The following is a 26,811-nucleotide window of genomic DNA, read 5'->3' as shown; positions in this document are numbered from 1 at the left end:
TGTTTGGGGGCACCTGGGTGGCTCAGTCGGTTAAACATCCAGCTTGGGCTCAGCTCATGTTCTCGCAGTTGGTGAGTTCGAGCCCCGCGTCAGGCTCTGTGCTCACAGCTCAGGGCCTGGAGCCTGCTTCGGATTCTGTGTCTCCCTCTCTCTGCCCCTGCCCTGCTTGTGCTCTGTCTCTCAAAAATAAACGTTAAAAAAAAAAAAAACCTTTTTTAAAAAAAAAAAACACATTTATGTGTGCAGCTGATTCTGTCCCTCTGCCCAATCCTTCCTCGGTTATCAGCCTAGAACATCCCCTAGCTAGAGCAGATACAGTGCAGGCCTTAGACCAAGGCCCAACCAGACACGGGCTCAAACGTGTTAGGTGGGTGGAGGCAGACTGAAGCCCGAGCTGACTGCAGGGGAGGGGAGAGGAGGGGAAGCAGAGGCATTTCCTGAGCACCTCAACCCCAACAGACGTCAGTGGTGGTAGGTACTTTGCACGCTTTATCTCATGCAAGCTTCACAGTGTCAGTGAGAAAAGTAGCTTTATTTTTAAGAGAAGGGAGCCAGAGGTCAGAGAAGATAGGGAACTTGCTCAAGGTCACCAAGTGTGAGAGCCACAAGTGTGAGGCTGACCCTGAGGGGGTCGGCCATGCCCGGCCCACCCAGACCCAGCACCCTGAGCCCGGCCAGCCTGGTAGACCCTTCAGGGGCTCAGACCTACAGCAGCCACAGCCCCTGGTCTCATGGCCTCAGGGAGGAGTTAACTAACCCAGTTAACCCGCTGGGCAGAACCCAAGACAGCCGAGTTGGCTTGGCCAGAGCACATGGCTGGCCCCAGAGAGGTAGGTGGCTGGAGGTGGGCCTAGAAGGATGAGGAAGACTTGAGTCGGGGGACAGGGGAGGAGGTGAGGGCATCCGGGCAGAACTGCAGGGCCCAGACACCATTGTCTGGGAGTCTGGAAAATTCTGTACTGTGCAGAAGTACAGGAGGGCAGGCACAATCCCCAGGGGAAGCCAGGAGCTGAGGTAGGAGGGACAGCCGGGCCGGACCCCACCTCCCTCCATCAGCAGGGGCCCCAAATGGCCAGGCAGGAGACGGTAACAGGGACGGCCCGAACCACTCCATCTTCCCTCCGCAGGCTCCTGGCCCAGAGCGAGGATCCCAGTCCAGTCCTTTCCTAGAGCCCCTTGTACCCAAGAGCCACCAGCCCAGGGAAGAGCCCTGGGATGCCCAATGCTGAGGCAGAGAATAGAGAGGAGGCCAGAGTCCTCTCTCCTTACTAAGGAGACAGCTCAGGGTGACAGACCAGGCTCAGGATGGGGAGCAAGGCAACACAGCTTTAAGTCCTGCCCCAGCGCTCCGTCGCTGTAGGATCCCCGGGCATCTCACTCGCAGCCTGTCATTATCTATAAAATGGGCTCAGAAATAATACCCTCCCTGCACACTTTACAGGGTGTTGGGAGGTCTGCAGGAGTAAGTACGTGAGAAAATGTCCACTGCTAAAAGCTATAAAGTGTAAGGTATCATTAGCAGAAATGAGAACCCCCTGAGGAGGGGAGTGACTTCCCCAGGGTCACACAGCCAGACGGTAGCAAAGCGCCATTTGAACTGGGTCTCCCGATGGTGAGGCCAGGGCCCTCCCAGGGCCAGACGCCAAATTCCAAGGCAGCCGTGCCCCTTAGGCCGACCCTCTTTGCAGGAGTCGTGGGTAGGGCATAGGCTGTCCCCCAGCCGTACTGGTCCAGGGCCCGCCACCACTCTAGACGAGGGGGCCCAGCCTTGGAGTTCGGGATCGAAAGCCCAGCTCTGTGCCTTTCAGCTGTGACTTTGGCCAAGTTGCTACGGCCCTCCATTTCCCCATCTGTACAATGGGGGCTGGCAGGGGGATGACTGATACATGGCTGCACAGTGGCCAGGGCAGGCCCGGCACATATTAGATGCTCGACAGAGGAGAGTTCTCTCCTCGTCCTCTGCTGTACCTGCCAGGGGGTGGTCGGGCACACGTGTCCGTGGCTTCCCAGAAAAATGTCCAGAACAATACCTGGGAATATAAACTGGTTGGAGAACACTAGATCTTAGAAGAAGATTATGTTACTGAATGGCTAGTGGGTAGGGGCTTGCGGGGGGTGGGGGATAAAAAGTAGAGGAAGACCCTGGCTCAGAGACAGTGTGGAGAAACCTGCCCTCCAAGCCCCCTCACCTGGGGTCCCCTGGGGCAGGCACAGTGTTCAGGGAAGGTAACTCTTGCTCTGCCCCAGACTGGCAGGAGAGAAGCCCAGAGTGTGTGATACAGTGTAGGGGGTGGGGAGGGGTGTTGTAGGGGAGCAGGGAGAGGTGACAAGGACGGGGTTCCTGTATTGGTGCCTCTGCTGACTTTCAGGGCACCCTTGGACATATTAGGTTGCCTGTCAGAGCCTCAGTTTTCCTTTCTGTGAAATGGGGATGGCGATAAACATCTTATCCTCCTGCACATAAATATATAAATAGCACATGCTGGAAAAGGTGACTGGGGTGGAGGCAGGCAGAATGTGAGTTCAGGCCTCACACAAGCCTTTACTAAACAGGACAAGGTTCCTACTGTCGGCAGGACTAGGAGCTGAGACTCACCACACAGCCTCCCCTACTCCATGGATTCTCAAATTCTAATTCCGAGACCAGCATCTCCTAGCAACATATTAGCAATGCAACATTCCCGGGCTGCAACTCAGACCAATGGAATCAGAAAACCTTGTGGGTATGATCTGTGCTTTACCAAACCTTCCAGGAGATTCTGCCACATGTTAGAGTTTGAGAACCACTGGACCCCTCCCTGACCCAACTCCTACTCCAGACGAGCGTCCTCCCACAGATTCCTCTTCCCATTCCCTGGCTCCCAGAAGGCTGTTGGGAAGGAAGGAGTCACCATGGAGGAAGGTCATTAAATAGTAAAGAGATCTCATAATTAGTTAATGACACCACAGGCTCCTGGAAAGGAGACAGGAAGAGGGTCAAAAGTCAGACTACGATTGAAGAGGAAAAGCTCCCCCATATCTGTCTTTCTCTTTCTGTCTCTTACACACACACACACACACACACACACACACACACACACAGAACCAGCCTCCTTCCTTCCATGCACTTGCTACCTAGCACCCACAGACACAGTGCCCTCTCTCCGGTAGTGCTGGAGCTAAGTGTTTGTGGGGGGGGGGTTACATTCTGGTGGGTATTGGGGAAAGGGCTTATGGTCCTCAGACCATGAGTTTAAAACCCACCTGACTCGAAAACCACTTCTAGGAATTCACTCCGCGGAGAGCATTAGATTTGAGCGCAAGATATACGTAGGGACAACGTGGCCACTATAGCAATGTGGAAGCTAATGAAAAATTCAAAATGGCCTAAATGTGCAACAGCAGGAGAATGCTCAACTGGGTCATGGTAGATCCACGGGGTGTGTTGCTATGGAGCAGGGAAACAGGCTGCGGAAGAATATTGAATAACATGGAAAAATCCTCCCTCTACACTGCTAACCTAAAGTGGCGGCACAAGACGTGGTTCCTATGGTATAATCCCGATTGTGTGTGTGTGGACACCAAACTACCCCCAGTGCTGCTTTCCGAGTTGTTATTGCCTCCTTTGCATCTATTCTCTAACTTCCAAGTTTTTCCACAAAAATTATGTCTTCAATAATTATAAAGCCTGTGTGTGTGTGTGTGTGTGTGTGTGTGTGTGTGTGTATGCCCATTTGGTTCAGAGGGAGACGATGTTTTTTGAACAGCTGACAGAAATATCTCCTTCCTACACCAGAACCACTGGCCTGGGGCCACCTCTGCTGCAAGGGGGACTTGGTCTCCCCTAGGGAGTGTCCACATTCCAGGCGGACATCATCCCAATGAGCATGATCAGGACCATGAGTGGAAATCTAAGGGAGGCTGGGTTTGTTCAAATTCTATACCATATGTTTTAAAAGTCACATCTGTGCAGAGATGACAGTTAGTGGGTTCTCCCAGCCTTGAGGTATGCAAACAAAGACTGGATGCTGTCCACTAGACTGGGCAGGTAGATTGACTCGATGAACCACAGACATGCCCACAAGACCACAATCCCATTAATGCAGGCACAAGCCCCTGACTTTGCCCTCCACTCTAAGCCAGGAACCCTCAAGTCAAAGCTGGGCTCAGACAGTCCGATCGAGGACTAAGCACATGGAAGCCGGAGGCCCTCTTGGCCCTCAGAGCTCCAAACAGTCCTGGAAAGCTCCTTTACGTCAGATCAGAGATCTCAGTCTCCGGGGAGGAGGACTCTGTCATTTCTCAATAGGAGTGGCAGGAGCAGCCTTCATTCATAACCACCTTCATCAGTCTCTGGCTTTTACTGAGGGTGCATTCTGCACTGGGCCCGCCGCTAAGCATTTCACCCATATCCATTACCTCATTTAATCCTCCCAAGGGCAAGCCGTGGTAGACGCACCACTATTGTTACCCAGCTCACAGATAAGGAAACCACGGTTCTGAGCGGTTGAGACACTTGCCCAAAGGTGAGCAGATGGTGGGAAGAAGAGCTGGCCCCGTACCTAAGCCCCCTGCTTGCAGCTCGTCCCCAAGGGATTTGATGCACAGTTTGCAAAACCAGCTACACAGTCTCCCGGCAAACGAGGAGCCTGCTGCTCAACCGTGCCAGGAGCCGGTGTGAGGCAGAGACAAAGGAGATCAGAGGATCTTTCCGAGAGCCTCTAAATGCCCAGCATGAGTAGACAACACACCCTCCCTGCCCCAGCTACTCCTCCGTTATGTGTTCAAGAGAGGTCAGGGAGGTGGGTTGTCTTTGCAAAACCACAGTGACCCAAGGACTAGCCACCCACTCACGTCTGCAAGGACCTCAGACAAATCAATCCTCCCCCACCCCCACGGAGTTTCTATTTTCTCTATGCACCAGGACATCTCATCAGGTCCCACCGCAAAAACATTCTGATAAACCATCTCTCCTAAAACAGCGGGAAAATGATTTTCCAACTGTAGCAGAATTATTCATTGTTACCATTATTATAAGCAACGACAAATTAACACTTCGTGAGCGCTTATTGAATACCCAGCGTCATTCAAAGAGCCTTATGCTTATCAGGGGAACGAACACTCCCCTCTCCACTTGTTTCTCCGTGGAGGGACCTCTACCGGGAGAACACCTCTGGTCTGGCTCTGCCCCCTCCTTTACTTCCGGACCCCAACAGCGGCTTATGTGATTGGCTCATCTAGGAGACACGCTGGGCGTGCGCTCTGTGGGGTCCCGCCTCCCCCAGAGCCAGGCTGCCTGCATGAAGCCTTCCATCTGGGTTGCTCTCTGTACTGCCACCTGCTCCTTGCAGGGAGGTTGGCCCCTGTCCAGCGTTGCCTGTGACCACACAGGTAACTCTGCCAGCTCGAGGGCAGGCGGTTAGCAGGCCCTCTGGGCCCCAGATCGAAAGCCACCTTCTCCGGCCAGCCTTCTCAGTAATGACACTTCCGTGTGGAGCTCCCATCTTTGTCATCTGTTTTCATTTGGTTCCAAATTCAGGAGAAGCGGGGTTCGCTCTAAAACCTCAACATGTGTTAAGCTCCTGCCCTGATTAGCTATTGCTACTCTCATCCCTAGTTTACACATGAGGAAATTAAGCCCTCTGGTGTCGGCTGTTGAAAAGTTTTCTAAACAAGCATCACTCAGAGCGTATCGCCCACGATGGAAGTCGGAGGACACGCCCATGCATAGCAGACTCTTCTCTCCCAGGCTCTGGGGCCCTCCACAAACACTCCATCTGTCTTCTGAGGCCTGACAAATTGATACTCAACTTCAGACCAAACCCACCCCCTTTGGGGGGGAAAAAAATGACATATATATAATTTATTAACAACAAAGACCTGAATTGGACCCCAAGTTCAACTGATACATTTTTGTTTAACTATGTATAGCAAGTTCTTTGATAGCTGTATTGGATAAGTGTGTTCCTTCTTTCCGGAGCATAAAAACATGGAAGTCGTTGCAGACGATTCAGAAAATGGGGAAAAGTAAAAAAAAAAAAATAATAATAATAAAGGTCTGTAACCTGATCTGTATAATCCCATTGTTATGTGAGTATTCAAACGTACTTTTCCATCCACTTTTCAGCCTTGAGTACAGTCGTGGGATGGGGCGGGGGGTGGGGTGGGGGGTGGGGGGTGTAGCCCTAGCATTCTGTGTCTGCAGTGCCTCCTTGATGGCATCCGGGACTCACCCACCCACAGTGGCTGTCCCGGTGCAGGAGAATGGGCTGGGCACCCAGAATCCTCTTTCTGAATAAAACCCTACAAGCGCCCACCGTGACTGTGCATGTGCTTCACTCGCGAAAGCCAAATGCAGCAAATGCAGGGTAATAGTTATCAGTTAACCCCATGACGGGCTGTAACTCGCCCAGGGTCACGTGGCAGGTAGAGGACGGGCTGGGATCAGAACCCAGGTCTCCTGATCCCCAGACTCAGGCTATTTGCCAAGCTTTCCTGCCCCTGCCCCAAGATTGAAATCCTGCTTCCTATTGATAATAGCACCACTACCAAAACGAGCTGATATATATACAGCACCTACTATGTGACGGGCACACATCATAAGCGCTTCACATACATTAATTCAGATCATTCTCAACAACCCTATGAAGTGAGTACTATCATGATCCCCACTGTAGATGCTTAAACTGATGCACAGAGGGGCTAAACACTTGCCCAAGGTCACGGCCAGCAGGTAAGCGGCAGGGCCAGGAATCATGCTCAGGCACTTTGGTTTGTGACATTGCTTATGGTTCCTTCCCAACTCGCACCAAGCCCAGCTCGACCCCAGGCAGGCTTCTGGAGCACTTACTGCCTGAAGAATTAGGAAACCTGCCCGGAAGGTCACCTCCCTGGACAAAGTCATTCTGCAACTCCACAGCGAAGCCAGGATCTGAACCCAGACTCCCTAACACCCAGACTCTGATGCTTTGTCCACGTTCCTGCATTGGCTCTATAAGCCTAGGTCCAGAAACAGATCACCCCTCAACACAGCAAGGAAAGTCAGGCACAGGACCCAAAGAAGAGCCAGAAGCCCCCCCGGTGGGGAAAGAAGCCAGAGGAGAGTGAGGTGCCTCCCAGAGTTGCACAGCTCATGGCCTGCAAAGATGCTGTCACGGACGGCCTCCCAGAGGGCCCCTCTCCTCCCCCAGCCCCGAGTCCGTGCCCTCACAGGGGAACAGCATTTTACCCCAATAACTGCTGACTTGAAGGCACCTTTTCTGGCTGAGTCAGGGTTCACCAAGGGCCAAAGTGGCCCCTTCACTACTAGAGCTGGAGGAAGTCGGGCTGTTCCCCTCTCAGGAGGGGAAAGGCCAGGCCTCACAAGGGAAGCTGAAGCCCTGACTGAAGCCATCCCATGCCAGCCAAACCGATCTCGCCTCCCTGGACCCGGGCTCCAGGATCGAGAGGGGCGGGGGCAGGGAGGCGGCTGTGCAGGCATCCAAACCCTGCTTCCCGGCTCCACCTTTGCCAGGCAGCCACCAAGGATCTGGCACCGAGCTGGGTCCTGCTGGGCCACCCCAAGGAGAATCACTTACTTATTCATTCAACCATCACTTCCTGACAGCCTGCTGTGTGCCAGGCCTTGTGCCAGGAGTCAAGGATAGAGAGATGGACAGGGCGGTCCCTTCCTGGGAGGGTTCACAGAGACACTCCAGATGCCACAAAACAGCACGAAGAGGAAAGTACTCAGTGTAGACAAGCACGGGGTGGTGGGGGGCGGGGGGTGTAGGGAAAGGAAGGGCTTGGAGAAAATCTGCCCCCCATCTTCGGACCTGTTTACCCTCAGAAAGCTTAGAGTGCCACTGGGGAGGCGCATGCTTTTGGCCTCATTTCATGCTATGAGGTCATTACCATTACCCAATTCACAGGTTCAGAAACTGAGGCTCAGAAAGGGTCACAAAGCCAGCAAGGGGCAGAGCCAAGACTCTAGCTCCGAAGTCCAGCTTTTGGCCACCCTGTTCTACTATCTCCCTAATCTGCAGACAGACAGAAGGTAGGAAGGTTGCTTCCGGTGGGGGAAGCAAAGGAGGGAGGTGGGCCCAACTCTTGCATGTGTGAGAGCCGTCTCCCAGGTCCAGGCTATATGGAGATGGGGGCGGGGGGGGGGGGAGGGGGGCGCGTGTGCATGTGCTCACATGTGCCCTACTTTACAAACACAGATCCCAGGCTACAGAACTTCCTAAAAGCCAAGTAAAGGATGGGTCACCAGCACAGAAGGGAAGGAAGCCCAGAGAGAGAAAGAACTTATCAGAGGTCACGCAGCCGGTAAGCAAAGGAGCTGGAATGAAATCTAAGAACCAGAATATGGGCCTCTTCCCTCTCCTCAGCTGTGTCTCCAAGTCAGCGCAGAGTGAATCAGCACTGACAGGAAAACCATAGTGTAGGGGGAACCCCAGGTGTGAGTCAGGAACCCGCCAGCCCCCAGACGGCAACTGCGCCTGTGACATAGGCCCCGAGCCTGTGGTTGGCCACCTCGCAGGCAGCATCGGGGGACGAGGGCGGGAGGAAAGCAACGCACGCCACACTGCAGGCCGTGTTTACCTCTGAGCTTCCCTCCTGGCTCCTCACATCCAGGCTTAGAGGAGGGGAAGCTGGTGGGCAGGGCAGTTCCTGCTGAGATTAAACAGAACCCCCCCCCCCCAGCCCTGGCCCCATCCTGTCCCACGGAGGGGCCCAGGCTCTTCCCTCCCTCCCTCCCTCCCACCTTTCACAGAGCCAACTCCTGACTGTTTGATGCTCTTGATTAAGTCATAACCGCCCCCTTGGAGCTTCCCATGTGGTGGAGGAAGTGGGTATAACGGTTTGGAGCCAGGGGTCAAGGCCAAGGCAAAACCCGGGGGTGCCAGCTGGCCCCAGATGCTCCAAATCCAAAAGAATGCTCAGGGCTTGGCTGCGGTCTTCAGGTGGACTGGGGTTGGGTCCCCAGGGTGGGGAAGAGTGAGGAGGAGGTGGGGGAGCTTCCAGGCGGTGGCTCACACGTCTGTCTGAAGCTTCGAGAGAGGGGACTGCCCCATATTGCAGAAACTTCACAAGAGCCAACCAAAATTCAGCGCCCCCACCCCCCCCACACACACGCGGGAAATGTGTCCCCACTGGCTAACCTCTCACCCCAGCCCTCCTGGACTGCAGCTAGGAGGGAGAGAGCCACGGGCACTTCTCCCCATCGACCTTGCTCTCACACCCACCGCTGATGGGTGCAAGCTCCTACCACTTGGCCCAGATGCCTCCCCCGTGGGCAAGCACAGGGCCTCCCTGGGCGGCTCCCTCCCTATCACTCTATAGCATGTTATCACCCTCCCCAGCACCTCTGAGCCCCTGCTGTGCACCAGGGTCTAGGCTGGACGGGGAAACCAAGCAAAAGAGGGCATCCATAGGGACCCTTTCTCCTTTTCCCACGTGACCCTGGCTCCCCCCCCCCCCCACCCCTTCTTTCACGCCCAGCTCCTTCCCCATCACCACAGCCATCAGATCATTCTCCCTTGACTCCCGGGGTCCCTCACCCCAGCACATCAAGCAAGGCTGCCTTTCCTAAAGAGCCCCTCTGATTATGTCACTCCCTGGCTCAAAAACCTTCAGTGGCTCTCACCTTCTACAAATCAGATCTAAACATTTCACCTTGGCATTGAAGGCCTTCCGTGAATTGACCCAACCTACCACCCCCGCCCCCCTTCACATCCCCGCACGATTCCAATTCTTCAGCCAGACTGATCAACCCAGCGATTTCTTAAAAATTCCCTCAACACACTGACCTCCTGGACTTTGCCAAGGTATTTTCCTCTGCCCAAAACTTTCACTGGCGCTGCTGAAACCTTCCCAATCCTGAAGACCCACCCAAAACTCCACCTCCTCCATGAAAGTTCCCAGTAATACTTTCTTCATTTATCTCTTATCAGAGTCACTGGTGTCCCTTCCCAGACCGTAAACAACGAAGGATGGGGGCAATGTGTCATCCTTCATCATTCGTCATGTGAGCTGGAGGGGTAGTGGGGAAGGCTTTCCAGTATTTGCTTACTAAGTTCTGTTTGAGACCAACGTCTTCTCCTCCCCCATGGGCTCCACCTACTGACCCTCTTCCTCCCACCACACCACACTCTAATCTTATGCCATTCACATGCTTGGACAGGGGAGTCTGTGGCCCCAAGTCGATCCAAACCCAACCAGGACTTGGGAGCCCAGGCAGAAAAGTGTTGCTCAAGTGTCAGCAACTCCAGGAAGCCCCTCACCCTCTGCTCTGGTTTCTCCAGTGTCTCACTGCTTCTAAGCACCCTCCCCTCCCCTAGACACAGACACTGTCTCCTCCATGCAGCGCAGCCTTCCATCAGCCTCCGTCCCATACTACTTTCTAGCTGGTTCCAAAGTGTAGGGCTCATCTCCCCAGGACATTCAGGGAGTCGACATGCAGCACCCCCAGTCTCCTTCGGTGCCCAGCCTTGATCAAACGGTTTATGGGATGCCTGGGTGGCTCAGTCGGTTAAGCATCTGACTCTTTGATTTCAGCTCAGGTCATGATCTCGAGGATTGTGAGTTTGAGCCCCGCTTTGGGCTCCACCTAACAGTGCGGAGCCTGCTTGGGATTCTCCCTCTCTGTCCCTCCCCTGCTCTCTCTCAAAAGGAATAAAATAAAGTTCAAAAAAATCTTAAAAAAAAAAAAAAAAAAAAAAAACAGGTAACACACTAACCCTTACTCTCACCCCAAGCCAAGTGTGCAATGGAACAGCTGGATTCCAAACACTAGAGCAACAGACTCATGAAATCTCATCTGGCACCAAGCCCTGGATGTGAGTTATCTTCCCCAGCAGGAGCATGGTGGGGGTGGGGAAGCCCTCATTGTCAGCAACTCAAAATGAGGGCAGAGCCCAGGTCTGGCTAGGTCACCTCTGTATCTCCTAGCTCCATCTAATATATAGTAGGTGCTCAGTAAACATTTTGGGGTTTATTGAACTGGACAACCACCAACCTCAAGCACTATTGCAGAAAACTCAGCCACTCTTTGGTCCAGATGACACACTCCCCAAACCTGAAATGGACAAAGTGATGCGGATGGCAGGTGGCAATTTCTGGCTCTCACAAGGTCAGGAGGGGCTGCAGCCAGGATCTGGCCCTCCAAAACCAGGCTCGTTCCTAGGCAGGAAGCCAGCCCATCATCACCTGCCCATCTGCATCAGGGCAGCTGTCATACAGTGAGGCCTCGCTGGGTGCCTGGTGCCTTGCTAAACACTGTGTATACATTATTCTATTTAGTCTTTGCTGCTGCTGTTGGGTACTGTTGTTACTCACATTTTACAGATGAGGAAACTGAAGCTTGGAGGAGAATGGAATCCGAGCCAGTTTGGTCCCAGAGCCTAAGATCTTGACCACTGAACTAGACTGCCCAGCTACCACAGCCGTGGCACAGATCTACTACGGCCAGGAACAGAAATCCAAGAACTAACCTTGAGCATGCAGCAGCAAGAGCCCTGGGCCGGGGGCTTGACTCTGGGCCCACAGTTTGGTGGGGCTTTCCCTTCTTTTCCCCACTCACCCTGGTAAGAACTTGTCCCCTGGTTTCCAACCAGGGCCTCCCAGGCCAGCTCACCTGGAAATGCCCCAGGAGGGTGACAAAAGCCCCACCGAGGTTCTGGTCTGAAGCTTACTGGGATCTCAGCGCTGGGGGGAAGGGGAGACTGAAATTTCCCTGATTTAGGCTGCTTCCCAGGGCTTGCGGGCTCAAGGGCCATGCGAAGAACTCGTGTGATCTTTAAAGTAATTCGCTTAACGCTCCAGGAGAGTTCACCTGGCTCCGTGCTGCTCGGCAGGGAGAGAAACTGCAGTTGGGCAGCGTTGTGAACACCCTTCGCCGAACTGCAGGCTGCTCTCACCTGCCAGCCCGCACCTTCCAGGGTTTTTGTGAGAAAGGGCAACAAGGAGCACCTGGTTCAACCTCCTCGGTTTACTGAGCCCGTTAAGTCCCGACCCGGCTGCGGGGGTCGGGCCCGGGGACACACTGCGGGTACGTGGCGGAGCTGGAGTACTGGGGGGTCAGGACTCGGAGACTTTATGCTCCTTTTCACCCACCAGCTGCCTCCGTAGCCCTATCTGTCACTTGTTCCGAGAAAGCTGCCCGAGCGGGCTCTGGAAGTGGGAACGAAAACTAACTTTGCTATTGTTTGTCCGGCCGGCCTCCCCCCTGCCCCTTCTCACCGGCTGGCTTTGCTTTCTGCTCGGCGCTGCAAGCCGCAAGCCCCTCGCCGTCCGACTGCGCAGCCCTGGACTCAGTCTCTCTGCGGTCCCCCTCCCGGCGGCCGTCGGGGATGGCTGCGGCGGGGCCAGACCCCGCCCTCCTGGAGGACACGCCCCGGGCACGCCCCCTGCCCTGCTCCCGGGCCCCGCGGGAATGTAGTCGGCCCCGGGCCAGATCCGGCTCCGCCCACCAGGCCTCCGGTGCTGCCGCCCAGCCCCGCCCTGCGGGGGGTGGGCCCGTCTCTTGCCCCGCCCCTCCCCGTTATGGCCTCCCTAATTCAGCCCGGTAGCTCCGCCCCCGGGCCCGCCTCCTCTACCCTGTCCTCTGCGCCCGGAGGAGGCCTGCCTCCCAACCTTGCAAGGCGAGCGCGGGCGCCCGGCTGGTGGGGAGCCCCAACACAGCGCTGCCTAACCGTCCCGCCCCTCCTCGGCCTTCCTCAGCTGTCCCCGCCCCCCACCCCCCAGACCCTACCGCCACCCCGCCTGGGTCACGATCTCCTCTCGGCCTACCCCAGCCCCCCTGGGCGAGGCGCCCCCTCCCCAGGCACGCCTTTCCCCGCCTCAGCGCCTCCCTAATCCTGTTCTGCCCTGCCAACCTCAACCTGGGGCGGGCCGGCCTCGGGCCCCCAAGCTGGCATTCCAGGGCGGGTGCGTCCGGGTGCGACCGGGGACGGCGTGGGAGCGGTTTGCGTTCCAAGTCCGAGCCTTTATCAGCAGGCGACCTGGGCCCAGGCACTTTTTGAAAATACTAACAACTACTACCGACTGGACTCTCGCCAGGGGCCGGGCTCTATGCCAAGCCCTGTTAAAAGGACTGGCCCTTAAATTCTCACAACCCTCTGCGATGGTAGCTTGTTGCCCCATTTTACCGAAGGACGACCTGAGGTTTAGAGAAAGGAAGCCGTGGCCTCCGAGTCTCACGCTGGAGGTGAGCAGGATCCGGCTGCAAGCCCTGAATCACAAGCCTGATACTGCCCCAGCTTGCCTGGACTGGCCCCTGGAGAAGTGGCCTTGGCCAGCCAGCTGTTGGGGCTGTGTTCAGCAGGCTGCCTGAGGTGAGGGAGGAGGCGTGGGTTGATGAGGCGGGTAGCAGGAGGGGCTGCTGGCCTGAGCCCCAGAAGCTGGTTTTCTCCCTTAAGAAGTGACTCAGAATTAAGAAGGGCTGCAAAGATCTCCAGATGGCTGTGGTGCCCCGACCTGCATCCCAGCCCTCTGCACTCCCAGACCCCAGGGGCCAGCCTCGGGCAGGTTTCCTACTTATGACCGGGACCATTCACCTTGCAGCTGACAAAGCTCTTTAACTCCCATTATCTCATTGGCATCTCACAAGGACGCCATTATGGGGAAGGTATGATTATGCCGGGTTTTGCATGGGTGGAGTTAGGGTGGGGAGCTGGATCCCAGCCCAGCACGGTGGTTCCCAAAGCGTGGTCCTTAGACCTCCAGCAACAGCAGTGGTGTCTGGGAATTTGTTAGCCATGCGTGTTTGGGAGCCCCATCCCAGGCCTACTGAATGAGAAACTCTGGGAGAGGAGCCTAGCAGTTTGTTTTAACAAGGCTTCCGGGTGATTTTGAATCACAAGCAAGTTGGAGAATCACCGTTGAGCACACTAGTGAAGAAATTAGGGTGCTCTGAGAGTCACAAAGGCCTGGTAGCATCCTGGGAGCCTTGCGACCCAAGGCAAGGTAAGGTTCTGAACTCTGGGAGAAACGTGTACAAGGGGAATAATGATAATAATACCAGTCTTGAGGGTGGCCGCTGGGGATTAAACGTGCTGGCGTTCACGAAATGTTTGCCCACTCTTGGACACCGTGCATGCTCAGTAAATGTTCTCTTTCCAGTAAAAAGTCTCCTTTATAGAATCTCCACACCAAGTCAAGGGATTGGGGCGAAAGAATCTTTGAGGCCAACAGGGTCCCACTTTGTTGTCTTTCCCACAAAGGGACACCATCATTCCTGTGAGGGGCCAACAGCTTAACAGGTTCCCAGATGATGTCGACACAGCTGGTCCAGGGCTCACATCTTCAGAACCACTGTGCTTTTCTGTCTTGGACTGGGCTCCTGGCCAACCCTTGAAAATGGGCGTAAAACACCCTCCTCTTCCACCCTGTTCCCCGTCCCCCCTCCCCTCAAGCTGGGGGTGTTTGTGATGGTGATTGGCAGTTGGCAAAACAGCTGGGATCACATCAGCCCCTCCCTCGCCTCCAGACAGACGTTCAATCACAGGAGGCCCATCTGCTACCCCTTTGGGTCTGTCACTCCAGATTAGAGACGGGGGCAGCTGTGGCAACATGGAGGCAGGCAGATTTTCGAATCTCTGCCATACCCCCTACCCCCCCTCTGCAGCCCCATAGATGAGGGCCTTCCTATAGGAGCTCAGAGCCTATTTGTCCTGTTAAGTGCCCTAAATGCTAAAAAATGCTTGAATTAAATGCTAAAGTAAATGTTTTGTTAAATGCTAAAAATATCAACATGTTAATGCTAAAAATCGAGACCCACCTATCTTACATCTAAACATGTAACAGACTATAAAATAAAATATGTTTATTCTCCTACCTTGAGAACTATTCTTCATACTGACCAAGAAGGCCACGTTCAAGTTTAGAATTCTTGGACTCCTTAGAATTCTCTGCAGGAACATGGCAGTGTGGGGTGGGTTTAGTCCTGACCCCTCAACCCTCAGCCCATCCACTCGGATTCTCTTCCCGGCCCCATGTCTGTCCTGTGCATACAAGTAGCCTAGGACCCAGGGATGTAAACACCTCAGCCCACGTGCCCAAATTCTGCCCACACGTCTTGCCTACAGCCACCACTTAGTCGCCCCTCCAGGAGTGCACACGGGGGCAAGTTGTACCCTCAGAAGGATGGGCCTTGGGAAGTGTTGGACCATTTAGGCAGAGATTTCTAGGGTTTTTAGATACCTGAAGCATGATTTTGAAAGGCTGCGGGGTATAGGTTTTGAGTCGACACGGGTGGCCCTGTTGCCTGGGTCTGTGAGTGGCCCTGCTGTTTGTCCTTGCCTCCGTAGCACTTAGCACGCTGCCTGGTACATATGAGAAGCGTAAGGAATAGTCATTAAGGAGAGGTGTGTCTGAATTATTTACTAAAATATCAAATTGGCTTGGTTCTTCCCCTGTTTCCTCTCTTCTGGCAGGAGTCAGACTTTGTCATGATTTACCCTGGGCATCTTGCAAAGGCAGCCTCTAGGGAGAGACGACTTCCTTCTTTTGTGAAATTCTTCGGTCCATTCCAGAGGTGAAGCCAGGAGTTTGGGAGGTGGGAACAGGGGCAGGAAGAACTACTCTAGAAAGACAAGAGGAGGTATCAAATGGCCAACGTGGAGGTAGGGGCATGGAGGCGTGGCAAGACCTTCAAAGGGTATGTCTATGGGGTTTCCAGCCTCTCAGAAGATTCCCCCACCCCAGAGTTGGCACAGGAGCTTCAGAGGAGGAGGCCTGAAGGTCCTCGTGGTCATTTATTTAGCCCCAAAATCTGCGATTCGGCGTGGGTTCACTGGGGGGAAGGCTTGTCTCTGTTCTGGGCACTATCAGCTGGTTCGGTTGGAAGTGGAGGACCCTTAACAAGATGGCGCACTCACATGGCTAGCCAGTTGGTGCTAGGTGCTAGCTGGAAACTCAGCTGGAGCCGTGGACCAAGGCCTCAGTTTCTCTCCATGAGGCCCCTCTGCAGGCTGCTGGGGCTTCCTCACTGCAAGACAGCTGGGTTTCAAGAGCAAACAGAGAACAAGGTAGAAGCACGTGGCATTTTATGACCTAGCCTCGGAAGTCATGTAGCATCACTCCCTTTGTATTCTATCAGTGCACAAAGACACCATGGTTCAAGGGAATGAGAGACATAGCCTCCCTCTGTCGATGAGGGGGTGGCAAAGTTCTAGAAGAGATTGCAGAACGGAAGATACCGTCGCAGCCATCTTTGGAAAATACAATCTGCACCAAGCGGGTCCTCAGAATAAGTGGAGAAAAATTTCCTCTGGTGGGAACTGAGTGTCTGACTTAGCCGATTTAAAAGGAAAAAAGGGGGGGCGCCTGGGTGGCGCAGTCGGTTAAGCGTCCGACTTCAGCCAGGTCACGATCTCGCGGTCCGTGAGTTCGAGCCCCGTGTCAGGCTCTGGGCTGATGGCTCAGAGCCTGTTGCCTGTTTCCGATTCTGTGTCTCCCTCCCTCTCTGCCCCTCCCCCGTTCATGCTCTGTCTCTCTCTCTGTCCCAAAAATAAATAAACGTTGAAAAAAAAATTTAAAAAATAAAAATAAAAAAAAATAAAAGGAAAAAAGGTGTATGATGTTCCTTGCACAGCCCTCCGTGCAATCTGTGCACAAGAATGAGAATAGGAAGTCCGGTGGACAAGGAGTCTGGTGCCCTTGGGTTATTTAGGATTTTCCTTCTTCAGAGAGTCCTCAGAATAGAGTTAAGACCTCTCTCCTCACCACCTATACTGTTTCTTTGAAGCTGTACATTTCTTTTTTTTTTTTTTTTTTAATTTTTTTTTCAACGTTTATTTATTTTTGGGACAGAGAGAGACAGAGCATGAACGGGGGAGGGGCAGAGAGAGAGGGAGACACAGAATCGGAAACAGGCTCCAGGCTCTGAGCCATCAGCCCAGAGCCTGACGCGGGGCTTGAACTCACAGACCGCGAGATCGTGACCTGGCTGAAGTCGGACGCCCAACCGACTGCGCCACCCAGGCGCCCCGGAGCTGTACATTTCAATATTACTCATTTGATCCTCTTCATAATGACCCCTATGAGCTACACACTATCTATTGTGATGCCCATTTCCAAGATGTGCAAATGGAGGCCCTGAGAAGGTAAGTAATTTGCCCAAGCTCATACAACTAGTCAGTGATGGAAGAAAGAGAAATACCAGTTAGTTTGTAGCCAACCCAGTTTTCTGTTGCAGAAACGGAGGCCCAGGGAATCCAGATTCTGAGCACCCAACACTGAGCCACTCAGTCGTATCCCTAAAAGCCCACAGTGGGTCAACAAGCACCACCACCCCCCACATCCCACGCCCCAGGGCCTTGCAGGGCCCCTGCTTCCTGCCTGAGAAACCGACCCATGGATTCCTTCCTGTCTCAGTCATTTGACCAAAATCCTTTAGACCCCTACTACACCTCAGGGTGTGAGGGTTAATGCCACCCAGCCCTGATGACTTTTGGCCCAGGGGAAGCTGACAGATAAACCAGTGGGGTGATGCGTGGTACTGTCACAACACCGATAGCAAGGGGACAGCAGTAATGGCAACCTTCATTTTTTTTTTTTTTTAACAGCCTTCACTTTAAAAGTAAGCTATTACCATGGGCCAGACATTTATTTATTTATTTATTTATTTATTTATTTATTTATTTATTTATTATTTTGTAATGTTTATTTAATTTTGAGACAGGGAGAGACAGAGCATGAACGGGGGAGGGTCAGAGAGAGAGGGAGACACAGAATCGGAAACAGGCTCCAGGCTCTGAGCTGTCAGCCCAGAGCCCGACACGGGGCTCGAACTCACGGACCGCGAGATCGTGACCTGAGCCGAAGTCGGACGCTTAACCGACTGAGCCACCCAGGCGCCCCTGGGCCAGACATTTAAAGAATGACCTTGAATATGTTTAACTCACTTGATGACTAGCATTTGCGAAGCACTTCGCATATTATAGAGCTTGTTTGTTTGTTTGTTTGTTTGTTTGTTTGAAATGATTCAGTGACGTCTCCCCATCCGCAGTTCCCTGCACACCTGTTCATTTTCCTCTTTCAGGCAGCAGCTCAACCCTGTGGCAGGGGCCGGACACCCCAAACAGTCATGGGTCCACACCCCAACATATGTTACTCTATTTATTTATCGTCGAGACATATGTACTATTTTGCTAGCCAAGCTGCATCGTTTGAACGAGGCACAAAAACAAAATTTAAAAATAGGCAAAAATTGTGCAAAACTTTCAATGTATGCAAAAATGAAAATAATTATAAAGCGGTCCTGTTATTTTTTCCTTGAATGCCAGTAGACCACATTGGAGTCCATCTACCACGGCCTCCATGCTCACACGTAGGAGTTGTGGGAGCAAACCAACGAGACAAGTCCTCTGGGCAACCCTTTGTGAGTATCTGCAGATACTCAAAAGTCCCTAAGGTGAACAGGGCGGTGCTGCAGAAAGGGGAACAGGAAGGGGAGCTGTTTCTTTTTTTAGTTTTTTAAAGCTTATTTATTTATTTTGAGAGAGAGTGAGAGCGCGCGCGCGCAGGGGAGGGGACGAGAGAGAGAATCCTAAGCAGGCTCTACTGTGAGCGTGGAACCCGATGCAGGGCTCGAACCCGCGAACCCTGAGATCATGACCTGAGCCGAAACCTGGAGCTGGATGCTTAACGGACTGAGCCCCCAGGTGCCCCGGGGACCTGCCATTTTACACCCGCCGATGGGTAGAGCTGCACAAAATCAGTGCCAGATCCTTCTCTGGATCAGGCTGAGGTAGAAGAGGTTAAGAGGGATGAGTTGAAAATGCTTTGAGTTTGTCACCAGCATTTCCAAGTTGGGAAATTTCAAGTAACATCTAGATGCCTGGCTTCCGTTGAAAGGAACATCCAAACCCCCTGAGAACGCCTTCCGACAGGGCAACAACTGACGGGGCCCCAGCGTGGCTGCCCCCTTCGGTTATAATACACGCCCTCGAGCTGACCGCAGTCCCCACCACTCCCTGTTGTCTACCCAACCTGTTTCCCTTATTTCTTTTTTTTTTATTTAAAAAAAAATTTTTTTTTTCAACGTTTATTTATTTTGGGACAGAGAGAGACAGAGCGTGAACGGGGGAGGGGCAGAGAGAGAGGGAGACACAGAATCGGAAACAGGCTCCAGGCTCTGAGCCATCAGCCCAGAGCCCGACGCGGGGCTCGAACTCACGGACCGCGAGATCGTGACCTGGCTGAAGTCGGACGCTCAACCGACTGCGCCACCCAGGCGCCCCTGTTTCCCTTATTTCTGTGAGCTGCACCTGCTCGCTCCCTGAAGACAAGCTGGGTTTGCAATCCAGGGTTCGACAGATACTGGTTGAACTGATGTTCATACTGAGAGCTTTCTGAGGGGCAGCGTCACCACGCAGACCTTTGGGGGAGACCAGAACACCACATTCTTTTTTCCTCCTTCTCTCCACCACCCTCCCCGTGAAAGCTGCAGGGTTAGCACAGGCCCCTGTGACAGATGGGCTAGGCTGCTGTCCCCGCCCTGCTGACTTCACGACCTGAGGCACGTCTCTTCCCCTCTCTGCGTCTGTTACCTCGACCGTAAGGTGCACACACAGCACTTGCTACCTTAGCGCTGGAAGATGGACATGTTAGTGGTCTCCAAGTCATTGCTGTCACCAACAGAGATGGAGAGAGGAAAAAAAACCAAACAAACAAAAGCTCGCCACACCCTTCCCTCCAAAATGAGCGTGTATTGCCCTCTGGTGTCCACACTGCTCAGTGAAACCAATCCGGAGAAGCCTGGAGAGAGAAAAGGTGGAGGGAGGAGGCAGGGGAAGGGTTCCTACCGGCTCCCCACCTGCTCCTGGCCTCTGTTAGGTCACGTTCCCCCAGAGCAGAGTGGGGCCCTGGCCTGAGGGCCAGGCTCGGGTAAACATGAAATTAGATCTTCTTAGAGGCTCCAGCTGACTCCCCAGCCATCCCACAAAGGGAAACTTGGGGTGTAGGATTTAAGAGCCGATGCCAGCTGGCCTGCAGTTCCCCTGGTGTCTGGAGGCCTCGAGGACCTGGTGACTCTGATTTAACAATGGTGACTAAATCCCATTAACGACAGCAGGCCCTGTAAGCACAAGACGTGGAATCTAGTTGTTTCCGTAGAAAACTTTAGTAAAAGGCACTTGCAAAGCCCCCTAAGTTGTTGAGTGGAGCGTCAGGCTCAAACTCCACCGCAGAACTGGCCAAATAAGACCACTGGCCCTGTCACCACGTTCTGCCCGATGCCTCCCTGCCCTAGGAAGCCAACTTCGCGGCCCCTCCTGGGAGACCGCCCCCCCACCCCCCTGCCCGGGAGGTCGCTACCCTCATCACAAGAGCAAAGCGCAGAAGCCCCTCGTGAGAGCCTGTTCCCTCTGAAGCCCAGCCCTGCAAGGGAGCCTCTGGACGCACGGAGGCTGGGGGTGAGAGTTCGATGCCCACTTTGGGAGGTGGAGCTTGGCAGGGGGGAATTTTTTCACATACAGAAAGCCTATTCAAAAGACACAGGGCAGCTATGAAAGTAACAGCCGTCCACCACAGCTCTTGCTGACGGAAGGTGGACTGCGGTCCGGGCACCGGGAACTAGCTCATCTCACCCTCACCCTGCCCCTCTGGGGTGGGAACATCCCCGTCTCCATTCTGTAGAGAAGGAAGCTAAGGCTCGGTGAGTTTAAATAATTGGAAAAAGAGCTCGCAGCTGGTCAATGGCAACACTGGGAACAAGCCAGAGGCCGCCTGCCTCCAAAACTTAATAAATGGGTTCTATTGCCTCCCTCCAGTGCCTTCTTTTTCAGGACCCATGTCCCATGTACCGAGAATGACCCAGGGCGTCTAGAATGAGGGCCTGCAAGGGACTTCAGGGGTCATCTTAACCGAACTGCTTCTCCAGGGCCCTCCCCGCCTTTGCCCTGTATTAGTCAGCTTTTGTGAGGTTGTGCTACAGTAACGAAGAACCCTGAAAGCCACACTGACTTATAACAACAAAGGTTTGTTTCTCATGTACGTTAATGACGGCTGAAGATTGCTGTGGGTCAGGTGGCCCCTGCTCCTTGTGTCTTTGTCATTCATAGGTTCAGGAGGAAAAATCGGCCCCTATCTGGGATACGCTCTTGGCAGTGGCCAAGCCCCATGACGGCTCCCGTAACTCCTGCTCGGACGTCCCATCCAATCCCTTCTGCTCAATTCCACTGGTTAAAGTAAGTCACACGGCAGAATTCCACATCAGCTACTACAGGTGAGCCCGAACCTGACGACTAGGTTTTCTGGCAGCCGCCGCCATGATAGAAATATAGAAAGAATTTGGTTCAGTGCTTTTCAAAGCAAGCTTTATGGTGACATTCACCTTGTAGTCTTTGAGGATGTGCCTGGAGTCCACTGTGGTGGTCCAGTGGGGAGGGGCTTCGGGCCCACCACCCCCTTCCTCTGGCAGCCCGGCTCTCAGCTGTTTTGTAGATGTCAGAATGAGATTTTTTTCTGAAGAGAGGGAGGGACGCACACACACACACACACACACACACACACACACACTACTTGAACAAATGTTTACCCCAGCAAGTAGCCAGCTCTAAGGAGTCTGCAGGAAAGTGCCATCAGGGCGTCTCTACTGTGGGCGGATCCAGTGAGACCAGTGTGAATCACGATTGCATCTCTGCGGTTCTTCCTGGAGAACCACATCCAGTGTCTACACAGTCCAATGGGCCATGAGCCACCATGATCGTCGTCCCCGCATTGGTAGGTATAAATGTTTTCTCTGAAAGAGGCGATGCCTGTGAAGAGAGAAGGTGAGCCAAGAGACCTAGAAAATCGAATCTACTGATAGAAGAGTCTGGTAATACAGGAAACAAAAGGGTGGGACCATTCCTGTGGCCCCTCACTTGCCTCCACCCTACTGCACGTACTTTTTTCTCATGTCTGAGAAAGTAACGGACGATTATAAGAGTGTAGCTGGTTCTGGAATGCATTGCCACATCTCCTGAGCATGACATGATGTTTCTGAAAAACCTAGAAAAACGGTTGGGTGGTGGACAGACGACCTTCGTCCACCAAGGAGCCCCTGAGCGTCAGGTCGGCACCGGGCATGCCCAGTGGGACAAGCAGACAGACTAATGAATCCATTAGGGGTGGAATGATTAGGCAATTGGTGTTTTCGCTGTTTTATGTCACACAGAAATCCTTCGTAGACTGTTTTGTATGTTTACGTGACATTTGGGGAGTTGGTAGGGAATTCTGGGTGGGTTAGGAATGCATTATTTTTCCTTCTTAGAGAAAAAAGAATGTAGTCGCTCGCTACGCAACATGGACGACCTACCACTTCAGGCATGGATTAGATTTTTACACTGAAGCGTACCTCTTTCTATAAAATTATAGACCTGGATATAGTGATATTTAATATTATGAGCACTTCCCATGTCCTCGGCACCATGCCAAGCCTTTAACATGTACTTTGACACTTGGAACAGGAGAATAGGTGAGATCTATTTATTGTGATTGATGGGAGGTTACACATGAGGAAAGTGAAGAGAGAGGCTGAGTCATTATCCCAGGGTCACAATTCCTGGCTTGGGTAGAACAGAGACTTGTTTTTAGCAATGTCCTTATAATGAACATACCCATTTTCGTGGTCATTGCTGCGTGTCCTAAATTTCGCCATAAATACAAGTAAAAGAAAATAGAAACAGAGGGACTTCTTCCTAACTCATTCTACGAGGCCAGCATTACCCTAATACCAAAACCAGACAAAGACATTACAAGAAAAGAAAACTGCAGAACACATAGACCTATGGAAGAGAATAGACAGCCCAGAATTAAACCCATGTGTACATGGTCAATTAATTCACAACAAAGGAGCCAAGAATATAAAGTGGGGGGAAGGACAGTCTCTTCAACAAACAGTGCTGGGAAAATGGGACAGCCACATGCAAAAGAAAGAAACCATCTTAGGGGCGCCTGGGTGGCGCAGTCGGTTAAGCGTCCGACTTCAGCCAGGTCACGATCTCGCGGTCGGTGAGTTCGAGCCCCGCGTCAGGCTCTGGGCTGATGGCTCAGAGCCTGGAGCCTGTTTCCGATTCTGTGTCTCCCTCTCTCTCTGTCCCTCCCCCGTTCATGCTCTGTCTCTCTCTGTCCCAAAAATAAATAAACGTTGAAAAAAAAAAATTAAAAAAAAAAAAAAAAGAAACCATCTTACATCATACACAAAAATTAACTCAAAATGGATTGAAGACTTGAAGGTAGTCGCTTCTCGGCCTTTTGGCTAAGATCAAGTGAAGACTTGAATATAAGACCTGAAACCATAAAACTCCTAGAAGAAAACATAGGTGGAGTGCTCCTTGACATCGGTCTTAGAGATGATTTTTTTAATCTGATACCAAAAGTAAAAGCAACAAAAGCAAACATAAATAAGACCATGTCAAGTTAAAAAAAAAAAAAACAAAAAGGGGTGCCTGGGTGGCTCAGTCGGTTAAGCTTCCGACTTCGGCTCAGGTTGTGATCTCGCGGTCCATGAGTTCGAGCCCCGTGTCAGGCTCTGTGCTGACAGCTCAGAGCCTGGACCCTGCTTCTGATTCTGTGTCTCCCTCTCTCTCTGACTCTCCCCCCATTCATGCTCTGTCTCTCTCTGTCTCAAAAATAAATAAACGTTAAAAAAAAGAATAAGATTAAAAAAAAAAACAAAAAACAAAAAAAAAAGAACCCCCCAAAACAAAAACTGCACAGCAAAGGAAACAGTCAACAAAATGAAAAGACAACCTACCGAATGAGAGAATGTACGTGCAAATCATATAACTTATAAGGGGCTAGTATCCGAAATATACAGAGCTCACAATTTAATAGCAAAAAAAAAAAAAAAAAAAAAATTAACAATCTGATTTAAAAATGAGCAGATCTGAATAGACATTTTCCCCAAAAAGACATACAGATGGCCAATAGGTAAATGAAAAGATGCTTACATCATTAATCATCAGGGAAACTCAAATCAAAACCACAATGAGCTAGCACCCCACACCTGTCAGAATGTCTACAATAAAAAAAAAAAAACACAAGGTGGGGCGCCTGGGTGGTGCAGTCGGTTAAGCGTCCGACTTCAGCCAGGTCACGATCTCGCGGTCCGTGAGTTCGAGCCCCGCATCGGGCTCTGGGCTGATGGCTCAGAGCCTGGAGCCTGTTTCCGATTCTGTGTCTCCCTCTCTCTCTGCCCCTCCCCCGTTCATGCTCTGTCTCTCTCTGTCCCAAAAATAAAATAAACGTTGAAAAAAAAAAAAACAAACCACAAGGTAACAGAGTGCTGACGAGGATGCGGAGAAAAGGGAGCCCTTGTGCACAGTTGGTGGGAATGCAAACCGGTGCGGCCACCATGGAAAGCAGTATGGGGGTTCCGCAAAAATTAAAAACAGAACTACCCTCTAATTCAGTAATTCAACTTCTGGGTATTTATCAGAAGAACATGAAAACACGAATGCAAAAACATACGTGCACCCCACGTCCAGTGCCGCGTGGTTTACAATAGTCATGCTGTGGAAACAACCTAAGTGTCCATCGATGGAAGAATGGATAAAGAAACTGTGGTGTATTCAGTCATAAAAATGAATTAGAATTTGCCATTTCATTTGTGAAAATACAGATGGACCTTGAGGGCATTATGCTGAATAAAATAAGTCAGAGAAGGACAGATACTGTATGATCTCTGTTGCACGCTGGAATCTGAAAACAAAACAAAACACTTTTTTTAAAGTCGATTTATTTATTTTGAGAGAGACAGAGGGAGAGCACAAGTGGGGAGGGGCAGAGACAGAGGGGGACAGAGGATCCCAAGTGGGCTCTGGGCTGACAGCAGAGAGCCGATGTGGGGCTCGAACTCACAAACCGTGAGATAATTAACCTGAGCCAAAGTGGGACACTTAACTCACGGAGCCACCCAGGTGCCCCCAAACAAACTTTAAATACTTTTTTCTGGATCTGAGAGGAATTCGCCTACAGGTCTTTGTGGATGGGAACATCGCCATATAATGAACTTTATCCACAATTGCTGTATTTAAAAGAATGTTGTCCGGGGGCGCCTGGGTGGCTTGGTCGGTTAAGCGTCCGACTTCGGCTCAGGTCATGATCTCACGGTCCGTGAGTTCGAGCCCCGCGTCGGGCTCTGTGCTGACAGCTCGGAGCCTGGAGCCTGTTTCCGATTCTGTGTCTCCCTCTCTCTCTGCCCCTCCCCTGTTCATGCTCTGTCTCTCTCTGTCTCAAAAATAAATAAACGTTAAAAAAAAAAAAAAAAAGAATGTTGTCCGAGTTCTATTTCAAAAATTTCCAGGTGGTACCCTTAAAAGGCCTGAAGAGTGCCTTTTCCTCTGCCCCCTGCTCCTGCTCACTGCGTTCCCACTGGCTAGAATACAGATGTGATGGCTGGAGTTGCAGCAGCCATCTTAGACCTCAAGCTAGCGGCCAAATGTTGAGGGAGCTGAGCAACACAACAGAAGGCACCAGGGCTTCAACTGTGCACTCGGCTGGGCCCACCTACCTGAATATTCACACCAAAGAGAAATCAGCTTTAGCGACAGGATCACTAGGACCATCACGAACACCCACCATCACTGTCACCGGCCACCATCATCCGTGTCACCACCAACATCATCAGTGTCACTACCAGCCTCGCCATTCTTACCCCTACCGTGACCTTCCACCACCTTCCCAGCCACCACTGCCATCTCATCACCTTTATTTTTTTTTTAGATTTCTTTTTTTTTAAGTGTGTTTATTTATTTGGGGGGGGGAGGGGCAGAGAGAGGGAGAGAGAAAGAATCCCAAGCAGGGTCCACACTGTCAGTGCCTGATGCAGGGCTCAGACTCAGGAACCATGAGACCAAGACCTGAGCTGAGATGTTTACCTGATTGAGCCACCCAGGGGCCCCTCATCAACTTTATCACCATTGTCATCAAATTAGCATTTGAAACCAGGCGTTGTGACTCCAGGACCCTTTTAAACCTGATTCCAAGGGTGAGTGAATAGACAAGGCTGCTGACGTCTGACCACCAGCGTTAATATAATAATTCGTATTATTAGAATCCAAACTTTGGATGGACAGAGGCCCCTCTCTCTGGCCACCGGGCGTGCAGAGAAGTGATGTGCACAACTTCTGAGTCATGTCCCCGCAGGATATGAGCATGTCTTTCTCACCCCTGCTTTCACTGCCCGGAGGGGGGACACAGCTGTGAGAACTGGGACAGCTTTCTTGGGCTGTGAATGGGAAGCTGCATGTTGAGGGTGACGAAGGAATGTGACAGAAAGTCTGGGTCTCCCTCAACCTTGGGCGTGCCAGCCTGGCCCGAGACAGAGATAAGTTTCCATCTTACTGATGCCACTGGATTTTGGAGTCTTGCTAGCAGCAGATTATCTGTATCTTTGAAGCTTGTCTTAGAAAGATTCATTCAGTGTCTATGGATTCTGAGAGTGACCTGTTCTCCAAACTCATCTGTAAATTCCAGGACCCCTGACTCAAATCCCCATTGCCAGACCCAAAACCTCTTATTCCATGGCTCGTCCTGAACAAGGTACTTCCCCTGCTCGAGTCTCCCGTCACCCCCATTTGTAAAGTAAAGAGTGTGAGCTCAACATCACCGAGGAATACTACAGATGAGTGAGATCACAGGCGAAAGGCTTTTGGCTTTGCTGGAAGGATGAAATTCAGGAGCTAATCATGATGAGGACAACAGTGATGGCAGTGGCTACAATGGTGGCGATGGGGGGATGATGGCGGTGATGATGGTGATGATAAGGATGATAAGGACGGAAGTGATGACTGTAGGGTTACAGTGAGGCTGGCAATGGCATTGGTGGTGTTCATGGTGACACTGGCAGTGATGGGGGGT

General features: G+C 52.1%; 1 protein-coding gene and 2 long non-coding RNA genes across 4 annotated transcripts in view; 2 read left to right on the top strand and 1 right to left on the bottom strand.

Annotated features, from left to right (window-relative positions):
* The window catches only part of CD82 (CD82 molecule), a 50,561-nt gene extending 38,231 nt beyond the window's left edge, over positions 1 to 12,330 (bottom strand). Inside the window, exon 1 of one of the 2 annotated variants that reach the window (XM_045485045.1) lies at positions 12,202 to 12,330. The gene's annotated coding sequence lies outside the window, so the exon portion shown is untranslated. The remainder of the gene's footprint in view (positions 1 to 12,201) is intronic. The other variant, XM_045485049.1, reaches the window with a different exon arrangement.
* A 106-nt stretch (positions 12,331 to 12,436) lies between these two features.
* LOC123601623 lies at positions 12,437 to 14,796 on the top strand. The gene is made up of 2 exons (XR_006714197.1): positions 12,437 to 13,926; positions 14,184 to 14,796. It is a non-coding gene; the product is annotated as an uncharacterized LOC123601623 (long non-coding RNA).
* A 2,171-nt stretch (positions 14,797 to 16,967) lies between these two features.
* On the top strand, positions 16,968 to 18,219 carry LOC123602606. Its single transcript, XR_006714526.1, has 2 exons — positions 16,968 to 17,066; positions 18,005 to 18,219. It is a non-coding gene; the product is annotated as an uncharacterized LOC123602606 (long non-coding RNA).
* Positions 18,220 to 26,811: the final 8,592 nt, after the last annotated feature.

Source organism: Leopardus geoffroyi, chromosome D1, assembly GCF_018350155.1.
Source record: "Leopardus geoffroyi isolate Oge1 chromosome D1, O.geoffroyi_Oge1_pat1.0, whole genome shotgun sequence".
In the NCBI taxonomy this organism is placed as follows: domain Eukaryota; kingdom Metazoa; phylum Chordata; class Mammalia; order Carnivora; family Felidae; genus Leopardus; species Leopardus geoffroyi.
This window is presented reverse-complemented; position numbering and strand designations above follow the sequence as displayed.